General features: G+C 36.6%; 1 pseudogene; it reads right to left on the bottom strand.

Moving 5' to 3' along the window:
* Positions 1-12,111, bottom strand: part of LOC112858646 (actin, cytoplasmic 2-like) — a 53,384-nt pseudogene extending 41,273 nt beyond the window's left edge.
* Between the last annotated feature and the right edge of the window lie 15,578 nt (positions 12,112-27,689).

Here is a 27,689-nt window from a genome sequence, read left to right as displayed (position 1 = left end):
TTGATTCTCTTTCCATTCTGCCTCAGAATAAGTGATGTTCCTTTTTCTTTTCAAGAAATTAAGAGTATGCAAATAGACTCTTCTTGATAAAACCCAGAATCTATCATTTATTAGGTCAATGAGGGTGAGCTCTTTAGCTCCTCTGAGGCTTCATCATTGAATCATCAAATAGTGATCAAAGGTTTTGACGATTACATGATATAATGTAATAAGTTACTTGGCCTAGGGCCTGAAATATAGTAAGTAACCAATAAATATAAGCTGGTTTTGTCACTCTCATGATTAATATTACTCTTACTACCTATGTTTCATTTAGGATACATCCTAGGCGACTCGATTCATTGCTAAGCAAAATCTTGCACTGGAACCCCACACCCTAGACTTTTTTTCATTTATGAGAAAAGAATAAGAGTAAGAGTTACTGACATCTATCTTCAATTTCTTCTTTCCTATCCACTTTAAGACAATCTCGTCTTCCACTTTCAAATTATTCTGAATTACCAAATGAAATAATTCATTTAGTCCTCATTCCATTTGAGATTCCTGTATTCTATATAGACTGTAACATTTATCATTAGTTTGATATTCCAATAACCAGAATTTCAAATCTTTAATTTACCATTGAGCAGGGCATTGGCTTTTTTTTAATATATCATAATCAATTTGCCTTATTATAAATGTAACTATTATTTTGAAACCACATGACTCACAGGATAAAACCTAACACCTACTAGTATTTTGTCCTGATTGTAACCTTCATATGAATTTTGTGTCCTGCTTCTTCACCATCCTTTTGGTTGAATCAAGGATGGGCCCGACAACTTATGGTCATTTTCAGGTACTAAAAGACCTCAGGTCCCATTAATCCCCCAACAGATCAGTAGCAACATGTTTACTCTTAAAACAATTTTTTTAAATCTTCCAAATTTTACTTGAAATTAAACTTCTTCCTTCCTCCACTTTTGGAAGCCTGAAGCCAGAAAAGAGTATGGGTTTTATTAGTTCTATTCTTTATACCATTAGCACTTACATATCTTCTGACTAGTGGTACCACTAACACCTCCAGAATTTAAAAGAGGGGGAAGTAGCAGTGTTATGGGCGTGAAACGTATCTTTCTTGACATGTACCTTCATGAGCTGGCTACAGAGATCCGTAGGCTGGACTCCTGTCAAAAGTAGGCTCTTGTTCCTATGTTTATTTTGATGAACCCTTTGGAGACTCATTTCAAAATAAGTCATTCATTCACAGTTCCTTTGATTCGAGAGAATACATCACTCCTGGATACTCTTCATTTCTTACTTAGCACCTGGGTATTTGGGAGTACTACTGGATCCTTTTCTGCTGAGTGCTCCAAAAGCCTGATGGGGTCCTCTGGGACAGAGCTTTACAACTTCTACTTCCAGCACTCATTCCATACACAATACACAGAAAAGTATCCTTGACTCACCATTTGTGGGAATTAATCAATAACCAAATGCAGACTTTTTCTGTTTTGTTGCCTGGTAGGGTGTTCCAGGCACGGGCTGTTTTCTTTAAAATTTTCAGTTACGAATTTGCATCCTCGCAAGGATGAGTGTTAAAGATCCGAAGGTGACACTATCAGCATACCTAAAGTTGTCTCAAAAAAATCTATTTCTCTAATTGCCTACTGAATTCTTTACCACTGTATGTTTTTGAGTGATTGAGTCCCATCACTGGATGGGTGCTCAGCACTCATTTTCAAATGTAAGACTGGTTGATCCATCTGATTTTAAGACTATGAAAACATTAAAAAGATAGTTCCCCTTTTTAACATCTTGTTAACCTAGCCAGAGTTTTGTCAAAATTCTCTACAAATTCTAGTGTTCTACAATCTGGTTGGACTCTATAAAAAAAACTACTGAATCCTTTAAGAACAATTGCAAAGCCTGGCTTAGCAATCTGTTCCTTGCCTTAGACACAGGCCTCCAACTGACTTTAAAAAAAAAAAAAAAAGTGGCTCAGTCCAAAGCATCCAATTCTTGGTTTTGGCTCAGGTCAAGATCCAGTTTGTGAGACTGAGCCCCGGGTGGGGCCCTGTGTTGGCCCCAGGTCAGGCTCTGCACTGACAGCATGTAGTCTGCTGAGGATTCTCTTTCTCTCTCCACCTCTCCCCCACTTAATGTACACACACACACACACACACACACTCTCTCTCTCTCTCTCTCTCTGTGTCTCTCTCAAAATAAACAAACCTTAATAAATAAAAACAAAGGTGACTTCTATGCATTTTAGGACACCAGATTTTAAGAAATAAGAGGTGGAAGGAATACCCAAATAATTAATTGACTTGGCAAGAAAGCACAGCCTGTTCATTCCAGCTATCCTATACCAAGCCACTCTGCTAATACAGTGAGAACTCTCATTTATCTCCATCTTTGATTACAGAGCTCTTTGGGAACTTCTCTTGCTATTTGGACTCTGGAGAAACCAGACATTCTTCAGGACTCACTCAGGAAAAATTATCTTTTACTTTTCTGAAACACACACACACACAAAATTGTTCTTTAACATGGATCCAGTAATATTTTCTGCATTTATCACATTTTACTCTGCATTATAGTTATTAAAATAATCTTTCCTTTACACATTCTTGAGGTTGCAGGTCATGTATAATACCTGTTTGCTTTCCCATTTCCCATCACATTGTCTAGCAGGTTACAAATGTTTCTTGGGAAATTTGGACATTTAAGTCATTTGAATTCTTGCAAATATATACAACGATATTGTGTGGTTTGCTGTGTTTCACTTTGAAATGTAATGATAGTTTCATATAGTGAAATGAGTACTCAAAAATAACTTGGATAAAATTAGGTTTATTATATTTGAAATAGGCTCTTTTGACTTTTACTAGTCTTCTCAGTCCCACAGAGGAGTATATGTAGGCCATACATGCTCACTCGGAGCAAGTCAAAGTTTATTAGGAAAAAAGAAATTGCCCACTGTTTTTGTCTTTGCACTAGAGAAGGCAGTTCTTTTCCTAAAGTAGATTGACAATGGCTGAGGCACAATATCAATATTGGCAGTTCACTATGCTCTGGAGACCTTGAGTCAGCAGACAAATATTCCCAAATGCACTCACTCTTATTACGCAAGAAATAAGCTGTAGGGGACTTTTGATTGCAAATGGTTCTAGTTTACTAAGGAAAGACTGTGGTCATTAGTGAGCATGTTTTATTGAAAACAGCCATTATGCTGAATGAGACATCCTATTTAAGAAAGTTCCAGTGAGATGTCAGTGTTTGGTAAAAACTTTTAAAGTCAAATCAAAAGATTTGACTAGGAAATCTAGTAAAAAAAATAACATTTCTGCTTATAGTTTGTAAACCTATGTATTTCTGAAGGACCACAAAAAATTAGGTTACTATTCGGCCGCAGATGGCTTCTGAAACAATCTTGTCGTCCCCAAATTCTTTATATCAGATTCAACCCCTTCAGTAAAGTAGTATTTATTACAACTACCAAATGAAAAACAAATTTGCAATGCATTGTGGGGGCAGTAAGGTGAAGTATAAAATAAATCTTTGCTACTGAGAATTCTTGAGGTGAAAAAATATGGGAATACACAAAATAATTAAAGTAAAATGAAATCGGTGATTAAGTGCTGTATAAATGGGAAAATTATAGGTATAAAGAGATTCAATATGGAGTAATAAAGGAAGACTTCCATTAGAGAGGGCAAGTTTAACTAGAAACTGAAAGATAATTTAAATAAAAGAATAGGGAAAGATGACAGATACCTTGTACATAACCACAAAACAATATTTTAATCACTGAATGTATAGACTGTATTTTTTTAAAGTTTATTTATTTTGACAGAGACAGAGACAGCACTTGTAGGGGAGGGGCAGAGGGAGAGGAATACAAAGAATGCCAAGCACACTCCACACTGTTAGCTTGGAGCCCGATGTGGGGCTCCAACTCATAAAGCCATGAGATCATAACCTGAGCTGAAACTGAGAATTGGACGCTTAACTGACTGAGACACCTGGGCACCCCAGAATATACTTTTAAAGGAAAATTAACTTATCTTGCCACTAGGGAAGTAGAATATGATATAGGTAACTAATAGAATTTTAACTCTTGGCCATATAAAATTTAAGTAAACTTTTTTTTAAATAAATCTCACATGATCTACAGATCATAGAAATCTTCCATGGCTTTAGTTATCAGAATTCTAGCATCGTTCATTGGCTTGTTATAACAATAATCCCTCCTAAAGAAAACTGTGCCTCCCACAGTCTTGCTGCAGGATTCAACCTTAAGCAGCTAAACCCTGAAAATCCACTGAGTCATCAACTCTCTGACCTTCTCCCTAGTTACCATTTATGTAAGCAAGGAAGGACATATGATTCAAGGGCAGCTAATATAAATTTAGGACTTATATTGCTATAAAAAGCTGCAACTAGAGTTTTGGTTATACTGAAACCATCATGCTTCTTCTCTTGAAAGACTTGTAAGAATTATACCATATAAACAAATAAGATAACTAAACAGAGAAGACTAGGGAATGTAGTTGAATTTTTACAGAGCATCTGAGTGAATCTTCATGTATATTTCTGCAACTACTGGGTCTCTGAACCTTTGTATTTTACTTCCCTTTGTATATATCTCCTGACCTCTTGTCTTGATAATGTCTGTTCATCACATTCCAAGAGTTTAAAAAAGCATGTTCTAGGAGCGTCTGGGTTGCTCAATTGGTTAAGCATCCAACTTCGGCCCAGGTCATGATCCCGCGCTTCCTGGGTTTGAGCCCCACGTCAGGCTCTGTGCTGACAGCTCAGAGCCTGGACCCTGCTTCAGACTCTGTGTCTCCCTCTCTCTATGACCCTCCCCTGCTTGTACTCTGTCTCCCAAAAAATAAATAAATATGTTAAAAGCTAAAAAAAAAAAAAAAAAAAAAAAAGCATGCTCTAGATGCCCTTGTAGTTTTCTCTCTGCCTGAAATACTTTCCATTCGCCTAATCTTACCTTCAGTTAGCTTATATATATGAATTTAAGGGTTTGTTCAGATGTACATTCCTGGGGAATTCAAAGATTCTTAATGTGCTTTCTTCTAGACTTCTATGTCACTTAAGGTCATGCCCATTTCATCACATTTACTACATTCTATTATGTGGCCCAGTAAATATCTTTTTCCACCAAACGGTAGGATTTGAGAACAAGTTCACTACTGGACTAATTTGAATAGTTCTGGGACTTACAGAATAGTACCTGGGTCATTATAGAGACTCAAAAATTACCAGGTGAATAAAAATGGTAATGCCTGTAAGTATTTAAATATTTGGAAGCTAAGAGATTTTAAGACATGACAAATGTTTTTTATGAGTCCAGAGGAAAGAATTACTTACTTTGATGTAGAGGAGTTTGACAATGAAAAGAATTAATACCAACATAAATATAAACATTAACACAATTCATATCATGGAGGTTATAAGAATGAAGTTAAAGTGGGGTATTACATGAATGTTGCAATAACTAGAATAAATTCAGTGATACAGAGTTAATGTGGAGATAATATATGTTGAAAAAGTTATTTTCAGTTGTGTTAATTTAGTGCCAAGTTATTACTACAAATTTACATTCTGTATGAATTTATAAAAATGTAAACTAGATTTATAACAGGAAAAGAATAGATAACAAATTCACTAGATTTTCTCAAATGATGTAGATATTTTTTGCCTATTTCTAAATGGTTCTAAAAATAGCATGTTGCTGAATTACAATCTTATTCTAAGAATTTTATGAAAATATCAATGGGATTTAAGCTATTTCTGTGGCTAAAGTATCTATATTATACAGTGAAATAAACTTAACATTTTAGTAAAAAAATGTATTTAATGCCAAATTTATTCTTTATGACTATATATAAAGAATTTTGTGGGCTTTTTTCCTACAGTTTAGGAAAACAAAAAGCTGAATAGTGAAGTTAACATGTGACTAAAATTCCTTAACTATTCAGTCTCTACAAACACTCTCAAAAGCCTTCTTCATCTAACCCTGTCTCATATTTCATTGCAATGCTTGCCAATCAGTTACAGTCTTTGGCCCCATGTCACTTTCATCCCATTGGATGACTGTCATGGGAGCTGCCCAATGGTGCGCTGCTAATGAGGCAGCTTAAAGAGCAGCTGGGGAAGTGCAATTGCTGGATTAGGGTCAAGGCCAAGAGAGAAAATGGATGAGAGAGATCGAGTCTGAATGACTGCCAATAAGCAGGGGTTCTATTATCCTGCTAAAACAGGACATTCATTACCATCTATTGTAACATAATTTGGGTTCAGTCAAGCTGTCTCTCCCTCTCTTTGGATTTACAATTCATAAACCACAAATGGTCCAAAGGGTGCATTGTCCCTTGTGGCCCTGTAACCCTGGGTGAGGGGGAAGCATGGCAGAAATGAATGAGCTATAAAGTCCCTAGTGTGAGCACCATCAGGGCTGACACCTTGTTCCTTGAAGCTGTGACATAAGTTGTAGGCACAATGCCGAAAAAGTTTTGCATGTCTTTGGAGCCAGTTTGCTCATTAAGCAAAGATAAAATAAAAAGTCCTTGTTTATCCTTTGCAAAAATCAAATCCTGATGCTAACAGCCAGTATCTCCATGCTAATTTCCTCTTGTTACTGGTAAATTTACTGCACAGGAACAGAAGAGGCTTGTTTTTCCATAAGGAACAAACTCTTGGGTTTTTAGACCAAGTTCTTCTAAGTCTCAGAGAATAATCTATTTTTCCAGTAGTTTTGTGTTGTTTCTACATATGAAAAATGACATGTATAAAATTGCCTCATTATGTCTTTTTCTTCTTTAATCACAAAGCTTCCTTTAAAAAGGATAAATGTCCCTTCCCTCCTTCCTCTTCCCCTCTTCTTGTGCCCCTACTGGTCTTTTCCAATTGTACTACTTATTACCATTTGGATTCAGTTCTAAGGCCCACCTGCCATCTGAACTAATGGAACCATAGTGTTATTGTCTATGTGCTGTACTCGGTTAGGAAGGCAAATGAGCTTGGTGAAAAGAGAGCAAGTACAATAATTCAGAGCAAATTAACCAAGGCACAGTGAAAATAATTAATCACTGTAGTAACGAAAACATATGCATCATCTTTGTTCCAGCCTGATTGATAATGGAACACTGTTTACTTCTGGCTGTGGGGCAGGTAGACCTCACAGAGCATCCTCTACCAAAGGGTTGCTTCCATAAGTCACAGACGAAAGTACTGGAGGACAACTGGTAGTTCTTATACATCTTTGTAAATATGGCTTTAACATAGGTAACTTTTAGCTTGTTCTTGCATTTTCTGGATGTGTCAGAACCCAATCCATGTTGCCTTTCTTTCCTCAGGTGTTCAAGTTTCATCTCCTACGTATGACTGTTTCACACACCATTGCCTGGTGGAAATTTGCCATAATTCATCTCCTAATTATTTTTTCATATGCTTTATAAAAAGATTATCTTATGTTAAAATTTTGGTGTTTTGATTTTAAAGGCTTAACAGCGTAGGTATTTCAAACTGCCCAAACCATAGTAAACGATCGTTAGCAAAATCTGTCAATGATTCTTCTAAAGATCACTATAAATGTATTTACACATTTCAAAATATACACTGCCTTATTTAATTCTTAGAAATAGAATTCTCTTGTAATGGATTTGGGACATTTAATATTATGTTTTAATGTATTATCATAACAACTCTGATACCTAACTGTAAAATGCCATATTCTGATCAACAATATCAACAATATCTGTAAGATCAAAGATGATCTTAATAGATCATCTTTATTGAAGGCATATAGTGCTCAACACTGAGTTTATGTGTGTGTGTGTGTGTGTGTGTAAATGTATTAATGTTCCTGAAAGCTTAAAATAGTTGATTAATTATAGCTATTTCCTTTTACAAAAGATAATGAGTTTCATCTGTGGATCATTGATCTAATAAGATATATATTTTTGATGCTAATACAACCCAGATGAATGAATGTAAAAGTAAATTTTTTGAGGATGTGGATGCTAGGTATTCAAATCTATGAAATTTAATCTTATATTGAATGATGCACATGGCCAGGCGTAATAATTAGCCTGTGTTTTACAAATAGTTATGTGTCAGATTATAAACATTGCTTTACTGAGGTAATTTCCATTCTGAATTTGTTTATGAAATACATTCCTACCCTGACTCATTTAATTGTTCCTTTAACAAATATGGAGTCTATGAATTAAAGGTTGGGAACATGACATTCAAAGGAAGTGTTTACCTCAAATAATTAAATACAAATTGAAATAAATACTAGGGACAGAGAGAGAGAAGGGGAGGGAGGGTGAGAAATAGGGTGGGAGAAATATTTTTTTTAAAACATTTATTCACTTTTGAGAGACAGAGAGACAGAGCGTGAGCAGGGGTGGAGCAGAGAGAGAGACACACAGAATCCGAAGCAGGCTCCAGTCTCCAAGCTGGGCAGCACAGAGCCCGACGCGGGGCTCGAACTCACTTACCACGAGATCATGAGCTGAGCTAAAGTGGGTCACTCAACCAACTGAGCCACCCAGCAGCCCCGAGAAAGATTTTTTTTATATAGCCATCAGTACATTCTAAAGGAATCTGCCATTGGAAGGTTTTTTTTTTGTTGTTGTTGTTGGGAGATGAAATGACTAGTAAAAAGAAAATTTAAAGGTAGAAACAGGATCTAGTCTTAATTACTCAGTATAATGACAATAGTGAGGAGATTCTGGTTCTCTGGGTTAAGTTTAATTTTTTTTTTAACGTTTATTTATTTTTGAGACAGAGAGAGACACAGCATGAACGGGGGAGGGGCAGAGAGAGAGGGAAACACAGAATCGGAAGCAGGCTCCAGGCTCCCAGCCATCAGCCCAGAGCCCGACGCGGGGCTCAAACTCGCGGACCGCGAGATCGTGACCTGAGCTGAAGTCGGACGCCTAACCGACTGAGCCACCCAGGCGCCCCTCTGGGTTAAGTTTAAAGAAAAGGACAGTTGCCAATGATGGGGGTTATATAAACCTTTCCTGGAGAAAAACTTAAAATATGGGTTTGGATAAGAATCAAGTAGAATTTTTAAATAGGATTTCTCCACAGGACCTTTAAAATTGTCAATAAAATTACCAAAACCATGAGAGCTTAGTAAATTTGTAAACTTTGAATAAAGGGGCTGAATTTAGCAATGGGCAACACCAAAAATCAGCTTCTAGATGAGAAGACAAATGGGTCACAATCATAATTCTCAGTGCAGTAACATGTTTGTAGACATCACGTGCCTTTTACATGTCACCAAGACAGTTAATACTTGGTTAGCTGCTGCTCATGGGGTTGCTGAATGCCATTACATTTTGGAAATAATAAGGGCTCCCATTCATTTAGTTTTTACTCTGAGACAGGTACTGTGCTCAGTGCTTTACTCCTCACCATATACCTCTTCTATAAGGAAAGTATTTTCCCATTTTTTCCCCAAAGAGAAGATGAATGCTTAGAGAGAGTTTAAGTAATTTGCTTTAAATCACCCAGCTATTAAATTGTAAAGTTGAAATTCAAATCTAAGCAGTCTGGCTCCACAGCCTATGCTCTTAACCACTGAACTAGACTAGTAGGGAAGGAAATGCTAATGTGTTCCCCTAAGCATTGCATTTCTGCCAGGGAATGACTTTAATACCAACAGAGAATTGGTCTTTTGGAATGAAGCCCTAAGGGATAAAGAAAAAAATAGCAACTTTAAAATAAGAAGAATAATGACCACAAATAGAAGCATATTTTAATATTATATTTCTTTCATTAAATATATTTATCCACTCAGCTTCTTGGAGAGTTAAGAACTAGTCTATAAACTTTTTTGAAAATATGTTTATTAATTTAGTATATGTTTAAACAGATCTAATATCCCATTTTCCAACCTTCCCTTATTTCTAGTGGACAGTCAAGGAATAAATACATAGACAAAATATTTTCCTTAACAGCTTAGAATCGTTGTCTAGAAATTATTGATAAGGTTTATCCAGCCTCTAAATGACTATTTATCAAACACCTTCTCATTTGAAACTTACTAATATATAAATATACCTATGAATCAAATATTTGTCCTTAAAATTTTAATTTCATGTTATGATTTAGGGTATACTTAATAGTCCGGGAAAGTGTGGATGTAAATACACACACCTTTATCTCTACCATCATTCCACGCACACACCCATGCATAAAATAATCACATTTTGTAAGTAAAAGCAAAAGTTCGTATCCTTAAGATAGTTATATGAATAGAACAGCTATTATCCCCAACAGCTTAAAAAATATGCTTGTTAATTGTGTCCGTGAAAAAGCATTTTGTTATCTTAATAACTATTTTCTCCCTTAGCTTATTAAAATATATTCCTGGAGGCTTCCAGAACCCATTTCATATCTGCAAGCCTCCAAAAAAAACCTCACAAATGGTGACATTAGTGGCACTGGTAATCGGAGCAGAGGTAAAGAATGTAAATGAGAAGTGCTGTGTAAATCAGCCTTGATATTGTTTCTGCTGCTTTTATCTGTCCACTGTGGGTTGGGTTCATTGCTACAGGAGCTCATCCTGACTGATAAAAGCCACAATCAAGTTGCAGACCAAGACAAATAGCTCTCAAAGGAATGCTGACAGAAATGGGAATTATAGAAATTTCCACATTACCTGCTTCCGTAAGTCCATAATTTACAGTCACATCCTTGACGCCATGTGCATTTTTATTTTGGTAAATGCTAGATCTACACTGCAGTTCAGTGTTCTCTTGAAGTAACCTGCACTTGACAATTTCATGGGAACACCCTCTGGTTGGCTGGATTCCCCTACGATCTACTTGCTCTTACGTTTTTGGCTATAGCGGCCAATCTGCTCCCTTCTGGCAAGTTTCTCGGAAGTAAAAATGTGGAAAGATTATCAGAATCATGAGCAGAAAAGCCTTGCGAAATATCAGCTGAAAAATACATAAAATATAAGTTATCTGAAAGAGTATCCCATATTAGAAAGCCCATTTTGCTTTTGAGCTTAGTAAACCAATGAGGGGGTGTTTTGTTTGTTTTAATTTTAAAGCAATGGTACGAACATGTTTTTTAGGGATTAATATTTTTTTGGAGAATGTATAACATATATAGGCAAAAAAGAAAAAATATATATGTTATGCCAATTTTTCTCCGTCACCAATTTTAACTTGGGGGAAAAGAATTTAATATGTTTCTGGGGAGGAGGGGCCAACATTGTGAAGTAAGGGGATCCGAAGTTCCCTCGTCTTGCAAACACAGCAGTGTTGAGGCCAAAGGACTTTGAACTCCAAGCGTCTGGGTGGCAAAGTGACAGAGATGCCTCTAAGGATCCACGGGGACAACCCGGTGGGCCATAAGTACCTGGATCCCGAACTGGGAGAGATAAAACAAACGAGCCGCAGAGGAATGGAGAGGGGAGGAGAGGGATCCCCTTCTGCCAAGAGACAAAGGGAAGAGAAAGAGGCTGGGGAAGTGTAGGACAGTATCTGAAGGAGAGAAAAACCACAAAGTTGGATGGAGAAAGATCCAATCTCTAACTGCAGGGCTTTCTCCAGACTGGGGCCAGCTGCCCAGATCCCGCACCTGGGAGGAGGGGAGCCAGTCGCAGGCTCAGTAACTAGTTCAGAGGCACAGTCCACAGTGGGAGAAAGCGATCCACTCTCTGGAGTGCTGTGGGTATATACCCACTCAAAGGGCAAAGGCTGCCTGTGCCCACCAGCCAGAGGCCATATATCGGCCGCACAGGGCGGCACTTCCCCAAAACTGGGGCAGAGTAGGAACCTTAAAGACACCAGGGTTTAAGTCCCAGCTGAGAACCAGGGAAGCATGGGAGTTGGCAGAGTGGGACAAACTGCACACATGGCACTGAGGCGGCGGGGCATCTCTTCCCCAGAGCCAGGATTCAGGAAGTGGCAATCTTTAAGACATCGGGGTTTAAATCCCAGCCAAGCACCAGTGAAGGCAGGGGAGTAGGCAGAGCAGGACAAATCACTTCGTTTGCACCGTTAGCACAGTGAGGACGGCTTGAACAGAGTGGTTTGGGGCACCTGGTCCGTGAAGAAGAGACTGGGCTGTCGCCATTTTTCTCCCCATCACCAACAAAATGGGGCTTCAGGGAAGGGACAGTGGGCCCACAGGGGAGGCAGGACCCACCTACACCAAACCACTCCCCTCTGCTGGGTAGCTGCTTATCTACTGCAGCTGGATTGACACTGACAAACCAGACAGCCCATCCCCCAGACCAGCACTGTTGCATTGCCCAATTTAATTCTCAGACAATCCTCTCTCTCTCTCTAAACACACACACGCACACAGAAATATATATATATAGAGAGAAATATACACATACACGTACTTCCTTCTCTCCATATCTCTTCCCTCCTCTAGTATGGTTACTCTGGTTGTTGGTTTAAGCAGACATATTCAATCTCTTCTCTTTATACATGTTCTACACCTTCTTTCCTTTCCTTTCTCTCTCTCTGGATTAAGCTGAATAGTTTCTCTGTCTGGTCAATTTTTCTTTTCTTTTTCCCGGCCCCTGTCATTTCTGTCTTTGTATGGGATAAGGACTCTTACATCAGCACCTCCTCTACCCTATTCTATACTTGTTGCTGTATTTGTTTGTTTGTTTTTTTTTTTTTTTTTTTTTTTTGCTTTTTTCCCCCTGTATGTGTGGTTTTGTTTTCTGTTTTTCTTGTTTGTTTTCCTTTCCAGGGCTACTTCAAGGAACAAATTGAAGCACACCTGGTGGCAGGTCCAACACATGACTATGAGTAGGGAGCTAAAGTAACCAAAGTCACAACAACAGACAGCAACTAACACTCTCCAAAAAAACACCTCCTTGAAGGGCCAGACCCTGGACAGTGTATGACCCCTCTTTAATATAGTAGGGCCTGAAGGTGCAGGGCACATAACAAGTGTTTAGAACACATAAAGGACAGAAAACTAGCCAAAATGATGAAACGGAAGAATTTTCCTCAAAAGTAGTTCCAGGGAGAAATGACAGCTAAAGAATTGCTCAAAAAAGATATAAACAGGGGTGCCTGGGTGGCTCAGTGGGTTGAGCATCTGGCTTTGGCTCAGGTCATGATCCCACAGTTTGTGAGTTCCGAGTCCCACATCCGGCTCTGTGATGACAGCTTGGAGCCTGGAGCCTGTTTCGGATTCTGTGTCTCCCTCTCTCTCTGGTCCTCCCCTGCTCGTGCTCTCTCTCTCTCTCTCTCTCTCAAAAATAAATAAATAAACATTAAAAAAAGATATAAACAATATAACTGAACAAGAATTTAGAATAATAGTCCTAAGATTAATTGCTGGGCTTGACAAAAGCATAGAAGACAGCAGAGAATCTGTTGCTGGGAGATCAAGGAACAAAAAATAGTCATTATGAATTAAAAAATGGTGTCAATGAGCTGCAAAGTAAACTGGGGGTGGTGTCAGTGAGGATTGAAGAGGCAGAGGAGAGATTAAGTGAAATATAAGATAAAATTATGGAAAAAGATGAAGCTGAGAAAAAGATTAAAAAATTCTGGACCATGAGGGGAGAATTAGAGAAATAAGTGATTCAATGAAACAGAACAATATCCATATCATAGGAGTTTCAGAAGAAGAAGAAAGAGAGAGGGGCCAAAGGTATACTTGAACAAATCATAGCTGAGAACTTCCCCAATCTGGGGATGGAAATAGACATTGAAATCCAGGAGGCACAGAAAACTCCCTTCAGACGTAATAGGGATCGATCTTCTACATGATATATCATAGTGAAATTGGCAAAATACAAAGATAAAGAGAGAATTCTGAAAGCACCTAGGTACAAACTGGCCTTAACTTAGAAGGGTGGACACATAAGAATAGTAGCAGACCTATCTACTGAAACCTGGCACACCAGAAAGGAGTGGCAGTAAATTTTCAATGTTCTGAATAGGAAAAATATGCAGCCAAGAATCCTTTGATCAGCAAGCCTGTTATTCAGAATAGGAGGAGATATAAAAGGTTTTCCCGAACAAAAACTGAAGGAATTCATCACCACTAAACCAGCCCTACAAGAGATCCTGAGGGGGACTCTGTGAGTGGAACACTGCAAAAGCTACAAAGAACCAGAGACATCACTACAACCCTGGAACCTACAGATAACACAATGACTCTAAATCTATATCTTTCAATGATAACACTGAATGTAAATGGACTTCAATCAAAAGACATAGGGTATTAGAATGGATTTAAAAAAAAGCACCATCTATTTGCTGTCTATAAGAGACTTATTTTAGACCTGAGGACACCTTCAGATTGAAAGTGAGGGGTGGAGAACCAGCTATCATGCTACTGGAAGTCAAAAGAAAGCTGGAGTAGCCATACTTATATCAGACAAATTAGATTTTAAACTAAAAGCTGTAACAAGAGATGAAGAAGTACATTATATCATAATTAGGGTCTATCCACCAAGAAGAGCTAACAATTGTAAATGTTTATGCACTGAATTTGGAAGCACCCAAATATATAAAAAATGAATCACAAACATAAGCAATCTTATTGGTAAGAATGTGGTAACTGCAGGGGACTTTAATACTCCACTTACAACAATGGATAGATCATCCAGACAGAAAATCATTAAAGAAACAATGGCCTTGAATGATACACTGGACCAGATGGACTTCACAGATACATTTAGAACTTTTCATCCCAAAGCAGAATACACATTCTTCTCAAGTGCACATTGAACATTCTCCAAGATAGATCACATACTGGGTCACAAAACAGCCCTCAATAAATATAAAAGAATTCAAATGATACCATTCACACTTTTAGATCACAATGCTAAGAAACTTGAAATCAACCACAGGAAAAGTTTGGAAAATCTCCAAATACATGGAGGTTAAAGAACATCCTACTAAAGAATTAATGGGCTAACGAGGCATTTAAAGAAGAAATTTAAAAATATATGGAAACAAATGAAAACAAAAACACAACAACCCAAACTCTTTGGGACTTAGCAAAGGCAGTCTTAAAAGGAAAATACATTGCAATCCAGGCCTATCTCAAGAAACAAGAAAAATCCCAAATACAAAATCTAACAGCACATCTAAAGGAATAATCAAGAAACTCCAAAGTGAGCAGAGAAGTAAACAATATAGAATCAAAAAAAAAAAAAAAAAAAACAGTAGAATAGATGAAACTAAGAGTTGTTTTTTTGAAAAAATAAACAAGATTAATAACCCCCTAGCCAGACTTCTCAAGAGAGAGGACCCAAATATATAAGATCATGAATGAAAATGGATTTATCACAACCAATCCCTCAGAAATACAAGCAATTATCAGATAATATTATGAAAAATTCTATGCCAACAAACTGGACAACCTGGAAGAAACAAATTCCTAGACACCCACACACTACCAAAACTCAAAAAGGACGACATAGAAATCTGAACAAACCCATAACTAGTGAAGAAATTGAGTCAGTTATCAAAAATCTCCCAACAAATAAGAATCCTGGGCCAGATGGCTTTCCAGGGGAATTCTATCAGACATTTAAAGCAGAGTGAATACGTATCCCTTCTCAAACTGTTCCAAAAAATAGAAATGGGAGGAAGACTTCCAGACTCATTCTATGAAGCCAGCATTACCTTGATTCCCAAACCAGACAGAGACCCCACAGAAAAGGAGAATTACAAGCCAATATCCCTGATGAACACAGACGCAAAAATTCTCAATAACATACTAGCAAATCGAATTCAACAACATTTAAAAAGAATTATTCACCATGATCAAGTGGGATTCATTCCTGGGCTGCAGGGCTGGTTCAATATTCACAAATCAATCAACATGATACATCACATTAATAAAAGAAAGGATAAGAAACTTATGATCCTGTCAATAGATGCAGAAAAAGCATCTGACAAAATACAGCACCATTTATTAATAAAAACCCTCAAGAAAGTGGGGATAGAAGGAACATACCTAAACATCATAAAAGCCATATATCAAAAGCCCACAGCTAATATCATCCTCAATGAGGAAAAACTGAGAGCTTTCTCCCTGAGATCAGGAACACGACAGGGATGTCCACTGTTGTTTAACATAGTGTTGGAAGTTCTAGCATCAGCAATCAGACAACAAAAGGAAATAAAAGGCATCAAAATTCACAGACATGATATTCTACATGGAAAACCTGAAAATCTCCACCAAAAGACTGCTAGAACTGATACATGAATTCAGCAAAGTCACAGGGTACAAAACCAATGTACTGAAATCAGTTGCATTTTTATACACCAAAAATGAAGCAACAGGAAGAGAAATCAAGAAACTTATCCCATTTACAATTGCACCAAGAACCATAAAATACCTAGGAATCAGCCTAATCAAAGATGTGAAAGATCTGTATGCTGAAAACTATAGAAAGCTTATGAAGGAAATTGAAGACGATACAAAGAAATGGAAAAACATTTCACGTTTGGAAGAATAAGTATTATTAAAATGTCACTACTACCCAAAGCAATCTACACATTCAGTGAAATCCCAATCAAATTTGCACTGGCATTCTCCTCAAAGCGGGAAGTAACTATCCTAAAATTTGTATGGGACCACAAAAGACCCCGAATAGGCAAAGTAATATCAAAGAAGAAAACCAAAGCAGGAGGCATCACAATCTGAAACTTCAGCCTCTACCACAAAGCTGTAATCATCAAGACAGTATGGTATTGGCACAAAAACAGACACATAGACCAAGGGAATAGAATAGGGAACCCAGAATTGGGCCCACAAATGCATGGCCAACTAATCTTTGACAAAACAGGAAAGAGTATCCAATGTAAAAAAAAAATGTTTAGCAAATGGTGCTGGGAGAACTGGACAACAACATGCAGAAAAATGAAAGTAGGCCACTTCCTTACACCATACACAAAAATAAACTCAGAATGGATGAAAGACCTAAATGTGAGACAGGAAACCATCAAAACCCTAGAGGAGACAGCAGGCAACAACCTCTTTATCTCAGCTGCAAAAATTTCTTGCTTGACACATCTCTAAAGGCAAGGGAATTGAAAGTAAAAATGAAGTATTAGGACCTCATCAAGATAAAAAGCTTCTGCACTGCAAAGTAAATAATCAACAAAACTAAAAGGCAACTGATGGAACAGGAAAAGGTATTTGCAAATGACATATCAGGTAAAGGGTTAGTATCTAAAATCTATAAAGAACTTATGAAACTCAACACCTGAAAAACAAATAATTCAGTATAGAAATGGGCAGAAGTCATGAATAGACACTTTTCTAAACAAGACATCCATATGGCCAACAGACACATGAAAAGATGCTCAACATCACTTACTAGGGAAATACAAATCAAAACTACACTGAGATACCACCTCATACTGGTCAGAGTGGCTAAAATTAACAACTCAGGAAATAACAGATGCTGGCGAGGATGTGGAGAAATGGGAACCTTCTTGTGCTGTTGGTGGGAATGCAAACTGGTGCAACCACTCTGGACAACAATGTGGAGGTTCCTCAAAAAGTTAAAACTAGAACTACCTTAGGACGCAGCAATAGGACTAGTAGGAATTTATCCAAGGGATACAGGAGTGCTGATTCCTAGGATCACATGTGCCCCAATGTTTCTAGCAGCGCTTTTAACAATAGCCAAATTATGGAAAGAGCCCAAATGTCCATAAGCTGATGAATGGATAAAGAAGATGTGGTTTATATATATAATGGAATACTACTTGGCAATGAGAAAGAATGAAATCATGTCATTTGCAGTAATGTAGATGGAACTGGAAGGTATGCTGAGTGAAATAAGTCAGAGAAAGACAGATATCATATGCTTTTCAGTCATATGTGGACTCTGAGAAACTTAACAGAAGACGATGGGGGAAGGGAAGGGGAAAGTTAATACAGAGGAAGAGAAGCAAACCACAAGAGACTCTTAAATACAGAGAACAAACTGAAGGTGGATGGGGGTGGGGTGGGGAAAAAGGGGTGGGGGAGAGGGGAAAATGGGTGATGGGCATTGAGGAGGATACTTGTTGGGATGAGCACTGGGTGCTGTATGTAAGCGATGAACCATGGGAATCTACCCCAAAAACCAAAACCCAGAGCACACTTTACACACTGTATGTTAGCTAATTTGACAAATTATATTTAAAAATAAAAATGTTTCTGACTTCGTCTATAATACCATTTTATTTTTATATGTTATATCTTGACACAATAGCTTACTGATTTTTATCTGTAATTCTTTGAACGTTGAGGAAGATTAAAATAGTCCTGAAAAAAAAAGTACTAATGTCCCTATTTTTTTTATATTGGTTTAAAAGGTTAGAAAAACTGCCCAGTGATTTTGGATCTCTCTGAATCTATAGCTGTGCTCTTCCTCATCATGCTCAAGTGACACAGAACCCGTAACAAGCTTCTCACACAGGAAGACGAGACACTTAGGCTCTTCTTCCCAAGAAGCAGCTTTATTTTTGCAGGTGCGGGCTCAGCAGGCTAAGAGACCAAAAAGTCTGAGCTCTGAGTGCAACAGGGTGTAGACTTTTATGCAACTTCCGCTTCTTTGAGTCCCATATTTGGTGACACATATAGTCTGGTTGGACACAGTCCAAGTTACAGAGTCATGTCAGAGTTATGCATACATATATAGAAGTTGATTGGGCTATGCTGCATGTTGCCTGCCTCTGTTCTGAGAAGCCCTCCACCACACTCCTTGGGGAGGGGCCCCACCACAAATTTACAAAGGGCATTTCATTCAAATTAGGTCAGGAAAACACTGAGTAAAAAAAGAGCAATTACATTGGTTATTTTCCTTAGTGCTTACATAAAATTAACCAACAAATTAAGACCTACAGGTCAGTCTTCTAGCTCCATGTAATAGCAAAGCAAATTATTGCTTCTTTCAAAATTCATTTAGACTAAGAATGAAAGTCCAGGCAAAATAAAACAAAACTGAGAATAAACCAACATTTAGAATACATACACAATTTCCTTGGCCATTTTGGATCTTAGTCATTGCTGGAGATGTTTTATTAATGCAAAATGGAGGAATTATTCTGAACCAATCTATTAAAAAATTTTGAACACCTTTTGTGTGGTTAGTACTAAATGCAAATATAGTGATACTAAGATTGAAGATTTACAAACACATCAACCGTTAAATAAAGGGCTTGAAGGGGGGCGGTGAAAAACAGTTGAAAGAACTTTGATATTTTAAGGTAGAAAATGTAGGTACAGGCTAGTCAAATTGGATTCTGTATTTATTGTCGAATATTATCAAAATATGACAGGTAAACTCAGGAGAAAGGTGGCAGCGTGGTAGCCATAATGTCATTGCAGTAATTTGGGTCAAATTACTCCCAAATTAGTAATTTGGGTCAATTTGGGGAGATAGTAAGGGCTTGGATTACCATAGTAACATCATGCTATTCTTGCTTGTCTCTATTCTATTTTGTTTTGTTTATTGTGCATTTTAAACATGTTAGACCTTTCACCACTTCCACTCTTACTTTGTTATTTAATACAGTCATAGTGGAAAGTAGAACTGGACATGTGATTGTAAATTACCCAAGCTAATTCTAACTAAAGCTTTGGTACTAACTTCTGTGACTTTAGTAAAAAGACTATGTTCTATGAGTCAGGCTTGTTAGCTTTCCAATGTAGATGAGTGCAGGGTTTTTTTTATTATGCTGCAAGATTCAAGTCACAAAATTGAATAAAATTACGCAGTGCCTCCTGGTTTTTACCATCCTGCTCTTCCAACATTGCCAAGTAAACATCTCTACTTCTTATTTACTTCTTAATAATTTTCATTTACATTGTTTAGTTTGCATGGTAATTCACAAAATGCTCTCACATACATTTCTCTGTGCAACACTCACAAGCACACTGTGGTGAAGGTATCCGTTTCCTCCATTTTCTAGATGGATCTTAATTTTCTCACTTGTCAGCATTTGCTGCTCTCACTAGTTTCAAAGAATGTGGATTCAATGTGTCCTATACCTGACACACCTACTCCAGAATTCCAGTCTCATACAGACTTACAAAGCAGTTAATGAGAAAAAGACATGATGCAGTGTTTAGGAATAGATCAAACCATAGAAAAGAAAATACTAGATATATACGTACATTTAATACCAGAATGCTTAAATAACAGCTCAAGAATATTTACCTTTGGTTTCTTCTGGTTTTTTTCACTGCACAGACCTAAGGAGCTACTTTTTCCTGTGTATTATCCCTCTAAATGTCTTTTACACCTACCTACATATCCTTTCAGGCCATTTCCACATACACAGCTCAAGTTAAAACCTGAACATTATTGTGATAATCCTATTATTTATCTGTTCTTAAATTACAATGTTGTTCTTTTAACTAGAGAAGAACATATACTCTATGCCTCCACACGTGCATAGCCTCTCCTATCATCAACCCCCTCCATCAGAGCGGCGTATTTGTTAAAACTAATGAACCTACACTAACATCTCAGAATCAGCCAAAGACCATAATCTACCTAAAGGTTCAGTCTCAGCATTGTACATCCTATTGGTTTGGACAAGTGTATAATAAGTATCTATCTCACTACAGTATCATACAGAGTAGTTTCACTGCCTTAAAAATCCTCTGCTTTACCTGTGTATTCCTTCACCCCAACTCTGAGCCATAGATCGTTTCATAATTTCTAGTTTTTGCCTTTTCCAGAATGTCGTATAGTTGAACTCATACAGTATGCAGCCTTTTCATATTTTTTTCTCACTTAGTAATATTCATGTAAGTTTCCTCCATGTTTTTTTCATGATTTGGTGGCTCCTATCTTTTTAGCACTAAATAATATTCCATTGTTTAGATGTGCCAGTTTATGCATTCACCTACTGTAAGAAACAAGCCTTACATTTTCACAGCTGAAAAATAATTCCACTCTTCTCTATATGGTCATAAAATTTTGTTTATATATTCTTTATAATACTTAAAAATAATAATGCTAAGTAAGAGGTTACCATTACTACTCTACTTTAGATTTTATGAGGGCAAAGTTTACATCTTGTTCATGTTTTGTCCATATTTCCTTCCATAATGTGTGGGAAATGAAAGGGGCTTAGTAAATAAATGTTAAATAAATGGATAAATAACAATGAATATTTCACTGCCTATTTCCACAGTTCTTCCTTTTTTTTCCCCCACTAAATCTGGTAACTTGTCTCTAAGAGTTACTGAGAAGGTCTTTGAAAAATGAAAAATCCGTCCCATGTATTGTCACTTCGTGATCGACTAGGAGTAAACTCAATGGCAAATGGGTCATAGGTCTGAGCTTGAATGACACTTAGGATGGCAATAAATTGAGGACAAAAATACTAAAATTACTATTGAATTTCAGATATTTTTCTAAAGAAAATAATGCAGACCAACATGGTTTTTATAACGAATACCCTTAAAGGTCAGTGGGAGAGAAAACAGCACTTGGAAAAACAGGTTCTGTAGAAATGTTCACTTAAATGTTACCTTGAGGGAAAGGGGGAATGTATTTGTATGATAAAATTGTTTTCTTAACAGTATACTGGGCCTCACCTTCTTGGTTTGAAAGAATAGCTGAGGATTCCCAACACTATTTTTGTTTTGTTTGCCACTGGGATAAACGTAGACAACTTCATAATATAATGAAAAATTGCCCTCAATGCTTGAATATGTCTGTTCAGATTTAAGAACCTGCTGGACTCAGCTCAAATTCAATAATTTTCAAGTTAAAAAATATAAACCCTTATCTACTTTTTTATGAATTAGGATTTTTGTAACTTCCAACAACTTAATTTCCTTAAAAAAATCTATTAACATGTTTAATCAGGGGCCAACTGATTTACTGGGCAAAGGAGCAGGTGTTGCTGACTTCCCATTTGGAAGCAGCTGGCTCTTTTTCTTAAAATGAACTTGGTTAGCTCCAACGTTAAGCAGTGTGCCAGAAGTGCAGTGGTCAAGGCTTTGATCTCTCCCTGCTTTGTCCTGTTCCCTGACCACACATTACCCCTAACCCTCGTAAGCTATGTGCATTACACAGTCTTTCTGACAAAGGAAATGAGCTAAGCTGGATCAGCACAAAACCACCCACAAAACTGGAAAAAAAAAAAAGTAATCTGAAATGTACATATATCACTAATCATACTCTTTGACACCATTCTTGCGTAGGAAGGGCAGTAGTATTATTAACACTTAAGATTTTCCATAATTAAAATTAATAGACTAAAAAACTCATGTGGGTTGCTTTCATGCCAAGGGAAGAATAGACTTTTAAATTTAGGCTAAGAGTGTTGATATTTGGTTGATGTAATTATAGAGGGCAAAACCACTTCTAGAGGTCTGCCCTTTTCTTTCTTTTTTTCCTGCAAGAATAGTCTCCTTAGTATCATCACAGATTATAGGCGTCAGCAGATGTTAGCTCCATGTGGTAGCTCCATTTACCATTCTGGGTAAAAATCACTTTCCTACAACAATACAGAGCAGAGAGCAATCTGTAGAACTGCATACAGAGAGAGTAGCCAAAGTAATTCACATTCTGTATCTGTTACATAGTTCAATGCTGATAATTTCAAATGGAGTATTTAACTAAAATATAAATATATTTAAGAGATTATATATATATAATATGTAATAGGAAGTAACAATACTGTAAGTTGAGCAAGCATCAATACTTTCAGTAGAATATGTCCTCAACATAATTTTAACAATGTTGAAATCAGTAGTAGCAGTGGCTAAATGTTTTTGAAGAGATTTTATGACAGATATTATCTGATACATACTTCTTTATCTTACTTACCATTAGAATTCCTGCATCAGAGGGGCACCTGGATGGCTCAGTCGGTTGAGAGTCCGACTTCGGCCCAGGTCATGATCTCACAGTTTGTGAGTTCCAGCCCCGCGTCGGGCTCTGTGCTGACAGCTAGGAGCCTGGAGCCTACTTCAGATTCTGTGACACTCTCTCTGCCCCTTCCCCACTGATGCTCTGTCTCTCAAAAATTAATAAACATTAAAAAAAAATTCCTACATCAGAAATACATAGTATTCTTCCTCAATTATGTAATTGAGGAAACCATGGCTCAGAGAGACTTAGTACTTTTCTCAAAATCCCACAACTAACAACTAGAGTTACCAAAACTTAAGCCCAGGATTTTCTGCCACCAAGTCTTTATTTCTTGCCCAATACACTAAATTAAATGTGGTAAAATATTAAGATATATCAAAATTAAAATCCAAACAGATATATAAAAATTATAAATACACCTACATATTTATGCATTGTGGGCATTCACTGTTTTCATTTTATATTCAGACATTTGAAGATTATTTCAATCAGCATTTTTCCAAAATGTGCTCCATTAAATTATGCAGATTAATAAATTTTACATGAAACCTTAAAACCTAGTTAAATGAGTCTACGTTAGACAAGTTTAAGTAGAGCTATCTTACTGTAGGGTTCAGTTTTCAGATCACAATATGCATTTTGATTTTCCAAAAAGGGGAATGAAATAAATGTTTGCCAATTGTCATTACTTGTTTATCAGGTTTCAGACACAAGCATTACTACACTTAATTCTATCAGGCTTATGTGTTCAGTTTATCATCATCATTTAACAGATGAGGAAGCTGAGACTTATAAATGTCAAATAAGTAGTCCACAGTCCCAAAACTAGACTGAAACCACAGAACCTAACTCTCTTAACTACTAGGGTATGCTACATTGCTGTCTTTTATATTGAGAGCCCCTTAAAATTTTTCTGATCTGGAATCTTGGAATCACCAATTAAGGCCTACTTAAGACATAGTCTTGTGACTACTGATATGCTGTGTATTATTTTCTTTTGTCAATATCTGCTCCCTTTCCGTTTGGTATAATGAGCTCCTAGAAAACAGGAACTGTTTGTGAGTACAAGTATGATGGATATAAGAAGAGTGCCTGAACCATAGGCACTCAGTAGATATTCAATAGTTACACGGTGAATTAATATTTTTTCTGTAAATTGACTGACTTTACTCTTCTTGGTTGCCAAATCTACATTGGCAACGTTATTGCTAATCCCAAGTCAACCCTTAGTGCTGGAAGTGAAAGCAGATAAAAGTAAAAGGAAATCACAGTTCCATCCTACCTAGAATCTTGAGAATGAAAACATATTTAACAGAATTATCAGTCATTAGAACACATATAATCAGGAACTGGGCTACAGAATGTAAAATATGCATTATAATTCCCACAAATAACTTATTTCAAAGTTACACTTATGGTAAAAGTAAATGAATGAACATTTACAATTAAAAAAATGTGAAATTGTGAGAAGGCCATGGTAAGCACAGGATTAAGTACAACATAGGCTGGAATTCTTTCACTTTTTCTTCTTTGACCAAGTAAGCACACAGTGTTGAACCTCACTTTTCTTATTTCTGAATAGTTCAATTGTCTTTCTTATATAATGTTGTAAAAATTGAGATAAACCACCTAGAGTAGTGTCTGGAACATAACAGTCACCAAAGAAACACTAAAAAATACTTTTACTCCAGCGTGACTTTAAATCAGTTCAGAATGCTGATTTTTTAAGAATACATTTACTCATAAGGGAATTGGACCCATGCAACTAGCCTGTTCATAATCTGCTATACTGAGTTTACTTCTGATTCTATCCATTTCTAAGAGGTTCATTTTTCATTTTTACAATGTGCTGATGGTAGGGAAAAAAAATGGATGCATTTTGAGACAGTGCTATGACACCCTGACCATTCATCAGGATAACTCAGCAACTTCATGAACAATCTTAAAATTGATTTCAGAGGATTCCTCCATCTAGATATAAACTGTAGCATGTTGAGACCTTAGATGGTCATATATGGGACTAAATAGGCTAGCAATCTGCATAAACTAGATAAATGTTGGAATAAATCTGCTGTTATTTCTAATAGAGGATAGGCCTTTCTGACATGTCACTGCTGAATGTTGTACTTTATAAGATTGAAATTGTCCAAAGTGATGCACTACTCTAAACAGGGTCAATACTAAAAGGGATTTACTAGTCAGCTCAGTGTATAAATCTATGATTAAAGCTAGTTCTAGAGGATATAGTATTAACGCTGGAAATCTTCCTTTTCTAGTTCACAGGAAATAATCAAATACATTCATTTTGAGGATGATAAAGAAGCAATTTGTTTTTTTTTTATCATGATTATCAATGTTATTCAATTAATTCATTGGTTCATTTCTCACATGTGATTTCTCAGATATGATGTGCACTTTGTTAGCTAGAAGGTTATATTACACAGAGATCCTTCCCTTGAGGAGCTTACGATCTACCAGATTGTTAATTACAAACCTAAATAAATTAATTTCCATGTTGAAACAGGCAAATGTCACAAGTACATTAAGAGAATTTTAGAGAGGGAGAATACACCTGGTTTGGAAATCATAAAAGGATTTCTACAAGTTTTATGCATTATAGTTGGGACTTAAAAGATGAATAAATTTGGATAAAGTGGAAACTGCATATTTTTAACTTTTCACAATAGATTTTTTAAGCTTTTACAATAGAATAAATGATAATCATCAAGTACAGACAGTAAATCATTTAACTAGACATTTCTAACAAAGCACAATTTGAATGTCACATGTAAAAGATTGGTATGTATTTCCCAAACATCTCAATCACTTCCAAGTTTAAATATTTTGAGAGAGGAGTTGATCCTTCTGCTCTGCATGGAAACATTTATGTGTCTTCTGTCAAATAGTAATAGTATACCCAGGAGATTACAATATTGTAGCTGTTTTATACTTAAATTTATCTCTTCTGCTTATTTAGTATAAATGGATAATAAGATTCTGACAACTTCTATGTGACATCTGGCTACAGCATGAAAACAATTATTTGAAAGAACATAGGCAATATTTATGTATTTAGAAACAAACATAAACAACAGTCAGGAAATGTATATTTAATGCATTTAAAAGATTTCCCATTTGTAAATGGTGTCTATGATGAAAACTTTGAGAATTAATTCCACTTTGGTATATTAACATTGGCTTTGTGTTCTGGAAAACTTTACTTCTGGAGGTTATTATGCCAGCCCCCAAGGCATAGATGGTCAAATAAATATGCTCAAATAAGTTTGGATTAAAACAAAGTTAACCAAGCTTCCTCATTGCAGGGATTAGCTCTTAAAGCCTTACATATCTTAAAGACCGGTGGTAATTTCCCACATGGTACCTAGAATTTAATATTTTACAAACTATAGGATAATGAAACACTCTTTTAAAACCCATCTTAGTGAATTATTATTCACCCATTTTTAATCTAAAATCTGAAATAGATTAGTTCATTCAACTAAGGATGAAAGCAAGGGATATTAGATATATTGGTTTGTGTATTTAGTTTAGTTGGAAAACAAAAGACAAAAACAGAAAACAACATGTATTGAGTGCCTAGGAAATAGGCATAACACTGATGCCAGAGATGCATCAGAACATAGTGTTGAAGAAAATATGGTCTGGAGTCCAACTGTTTGGGTGTATATTCTAGGCCAGTTACTTATAATCAGATTATTTATTCTTTTTGTGTCTTAGTTTCCTCATCAGTAATGGAGATGATAATGTAATAATAACTGAATAAATGTGAGGTTCTTTTTGTTTTGTTTTGTTTTTTAATGTTTATTTATTTTTGAGAGAGACAGACAGACAGAGTCTGAGCGGGAGAGGAACAGAGAGAAAGGGAGACACAGAATCTAAATCAGGCTCCAGGCTATGAAGGGTTAGCACAGAGCCTGACGTGGGACTCGAAGCCACAAGCCATGAGATCATGACCTGAGCTAAAGTCAGACGCTTAACCAACTGAGCCACTCGCGGCACCCCAGTGTGAAGTTCTTAAAATGTTTCAGCCACATAGTAATATATCTGAATTCACTCACTAATTTAATGTCACCATAATATAATGAAAACATTATCTTTAGCTTATTAACTCATAATTTATTAAACATTCCTATACAAAATTGTAGCCATGGTTTATTTGCAAGTTGCGATTCTTTGAGACAGTTATTTCTTTGAGATTTAGTTTTGTCATCTATGGTGTGTGTGTGTGTGTGTGTGTGTGTGTTGGGGTGAGTGGTGATAATGACTTCATCATGCTGGTTACTCTACCTCTACTTTCCCCTCTCATTCCTTAAAGACAGAAGCAGTTGTTTCCATAAAACTAGAACTTTGGTCCTCCCTATATACTCAGCCTTCAGTAAAATTTATGCCTGCCTTGTCAGACAAATATATAAGATTACTTCATCTTCAGTCTCAGAATCAAGATCTTATAGCACAACAGAACAACCAACATTTTCAGAACTTTTCCTGTGTGTGTGTGTGTGTGTGTGTGTGTAATAGGACAAATTAAAAATTTGCCAACCAAACCATTTTTTATAACAGCTTTACTGAGCTACAATTCATATACTTCACACTTTTTAAATGTAGAATTTGGTGGGTTTTGGTATGCTCACAGGGTTGTGCAACAACCACCACTCTCTAATTTAAGGACGTTTCAACACTCCTAAAAGAAATCCTATACTTATCACCAATCACTAGTTCTACTCCACCTCATTTCCTAGAAACCATGATTTGTCCCACGGATTTGCCTATTCTGGACATATATATAAATGTATACATACATTTTTTT

The sequence above is a fragment of the Puma concolor genome, chromosome B1, assembly GCF_028749965.1.
Source record: "Puma concolor isolate L17-30 chromosome B1, mPumCon1.1.hap2, whole genome shotgun sequence".
In the NCBI taxonomy this organism is placed as follows: domain Eukaryota; kingdom Metazoa; phylum Chordata; class Mammalia; order Carnivora; family Felidae; genus Puma; species Puma concolor.
Note: the sequence above shows the minus strand (reverse complement) of the source record. Positions and strands in the feature narration are given on the sequence as shown.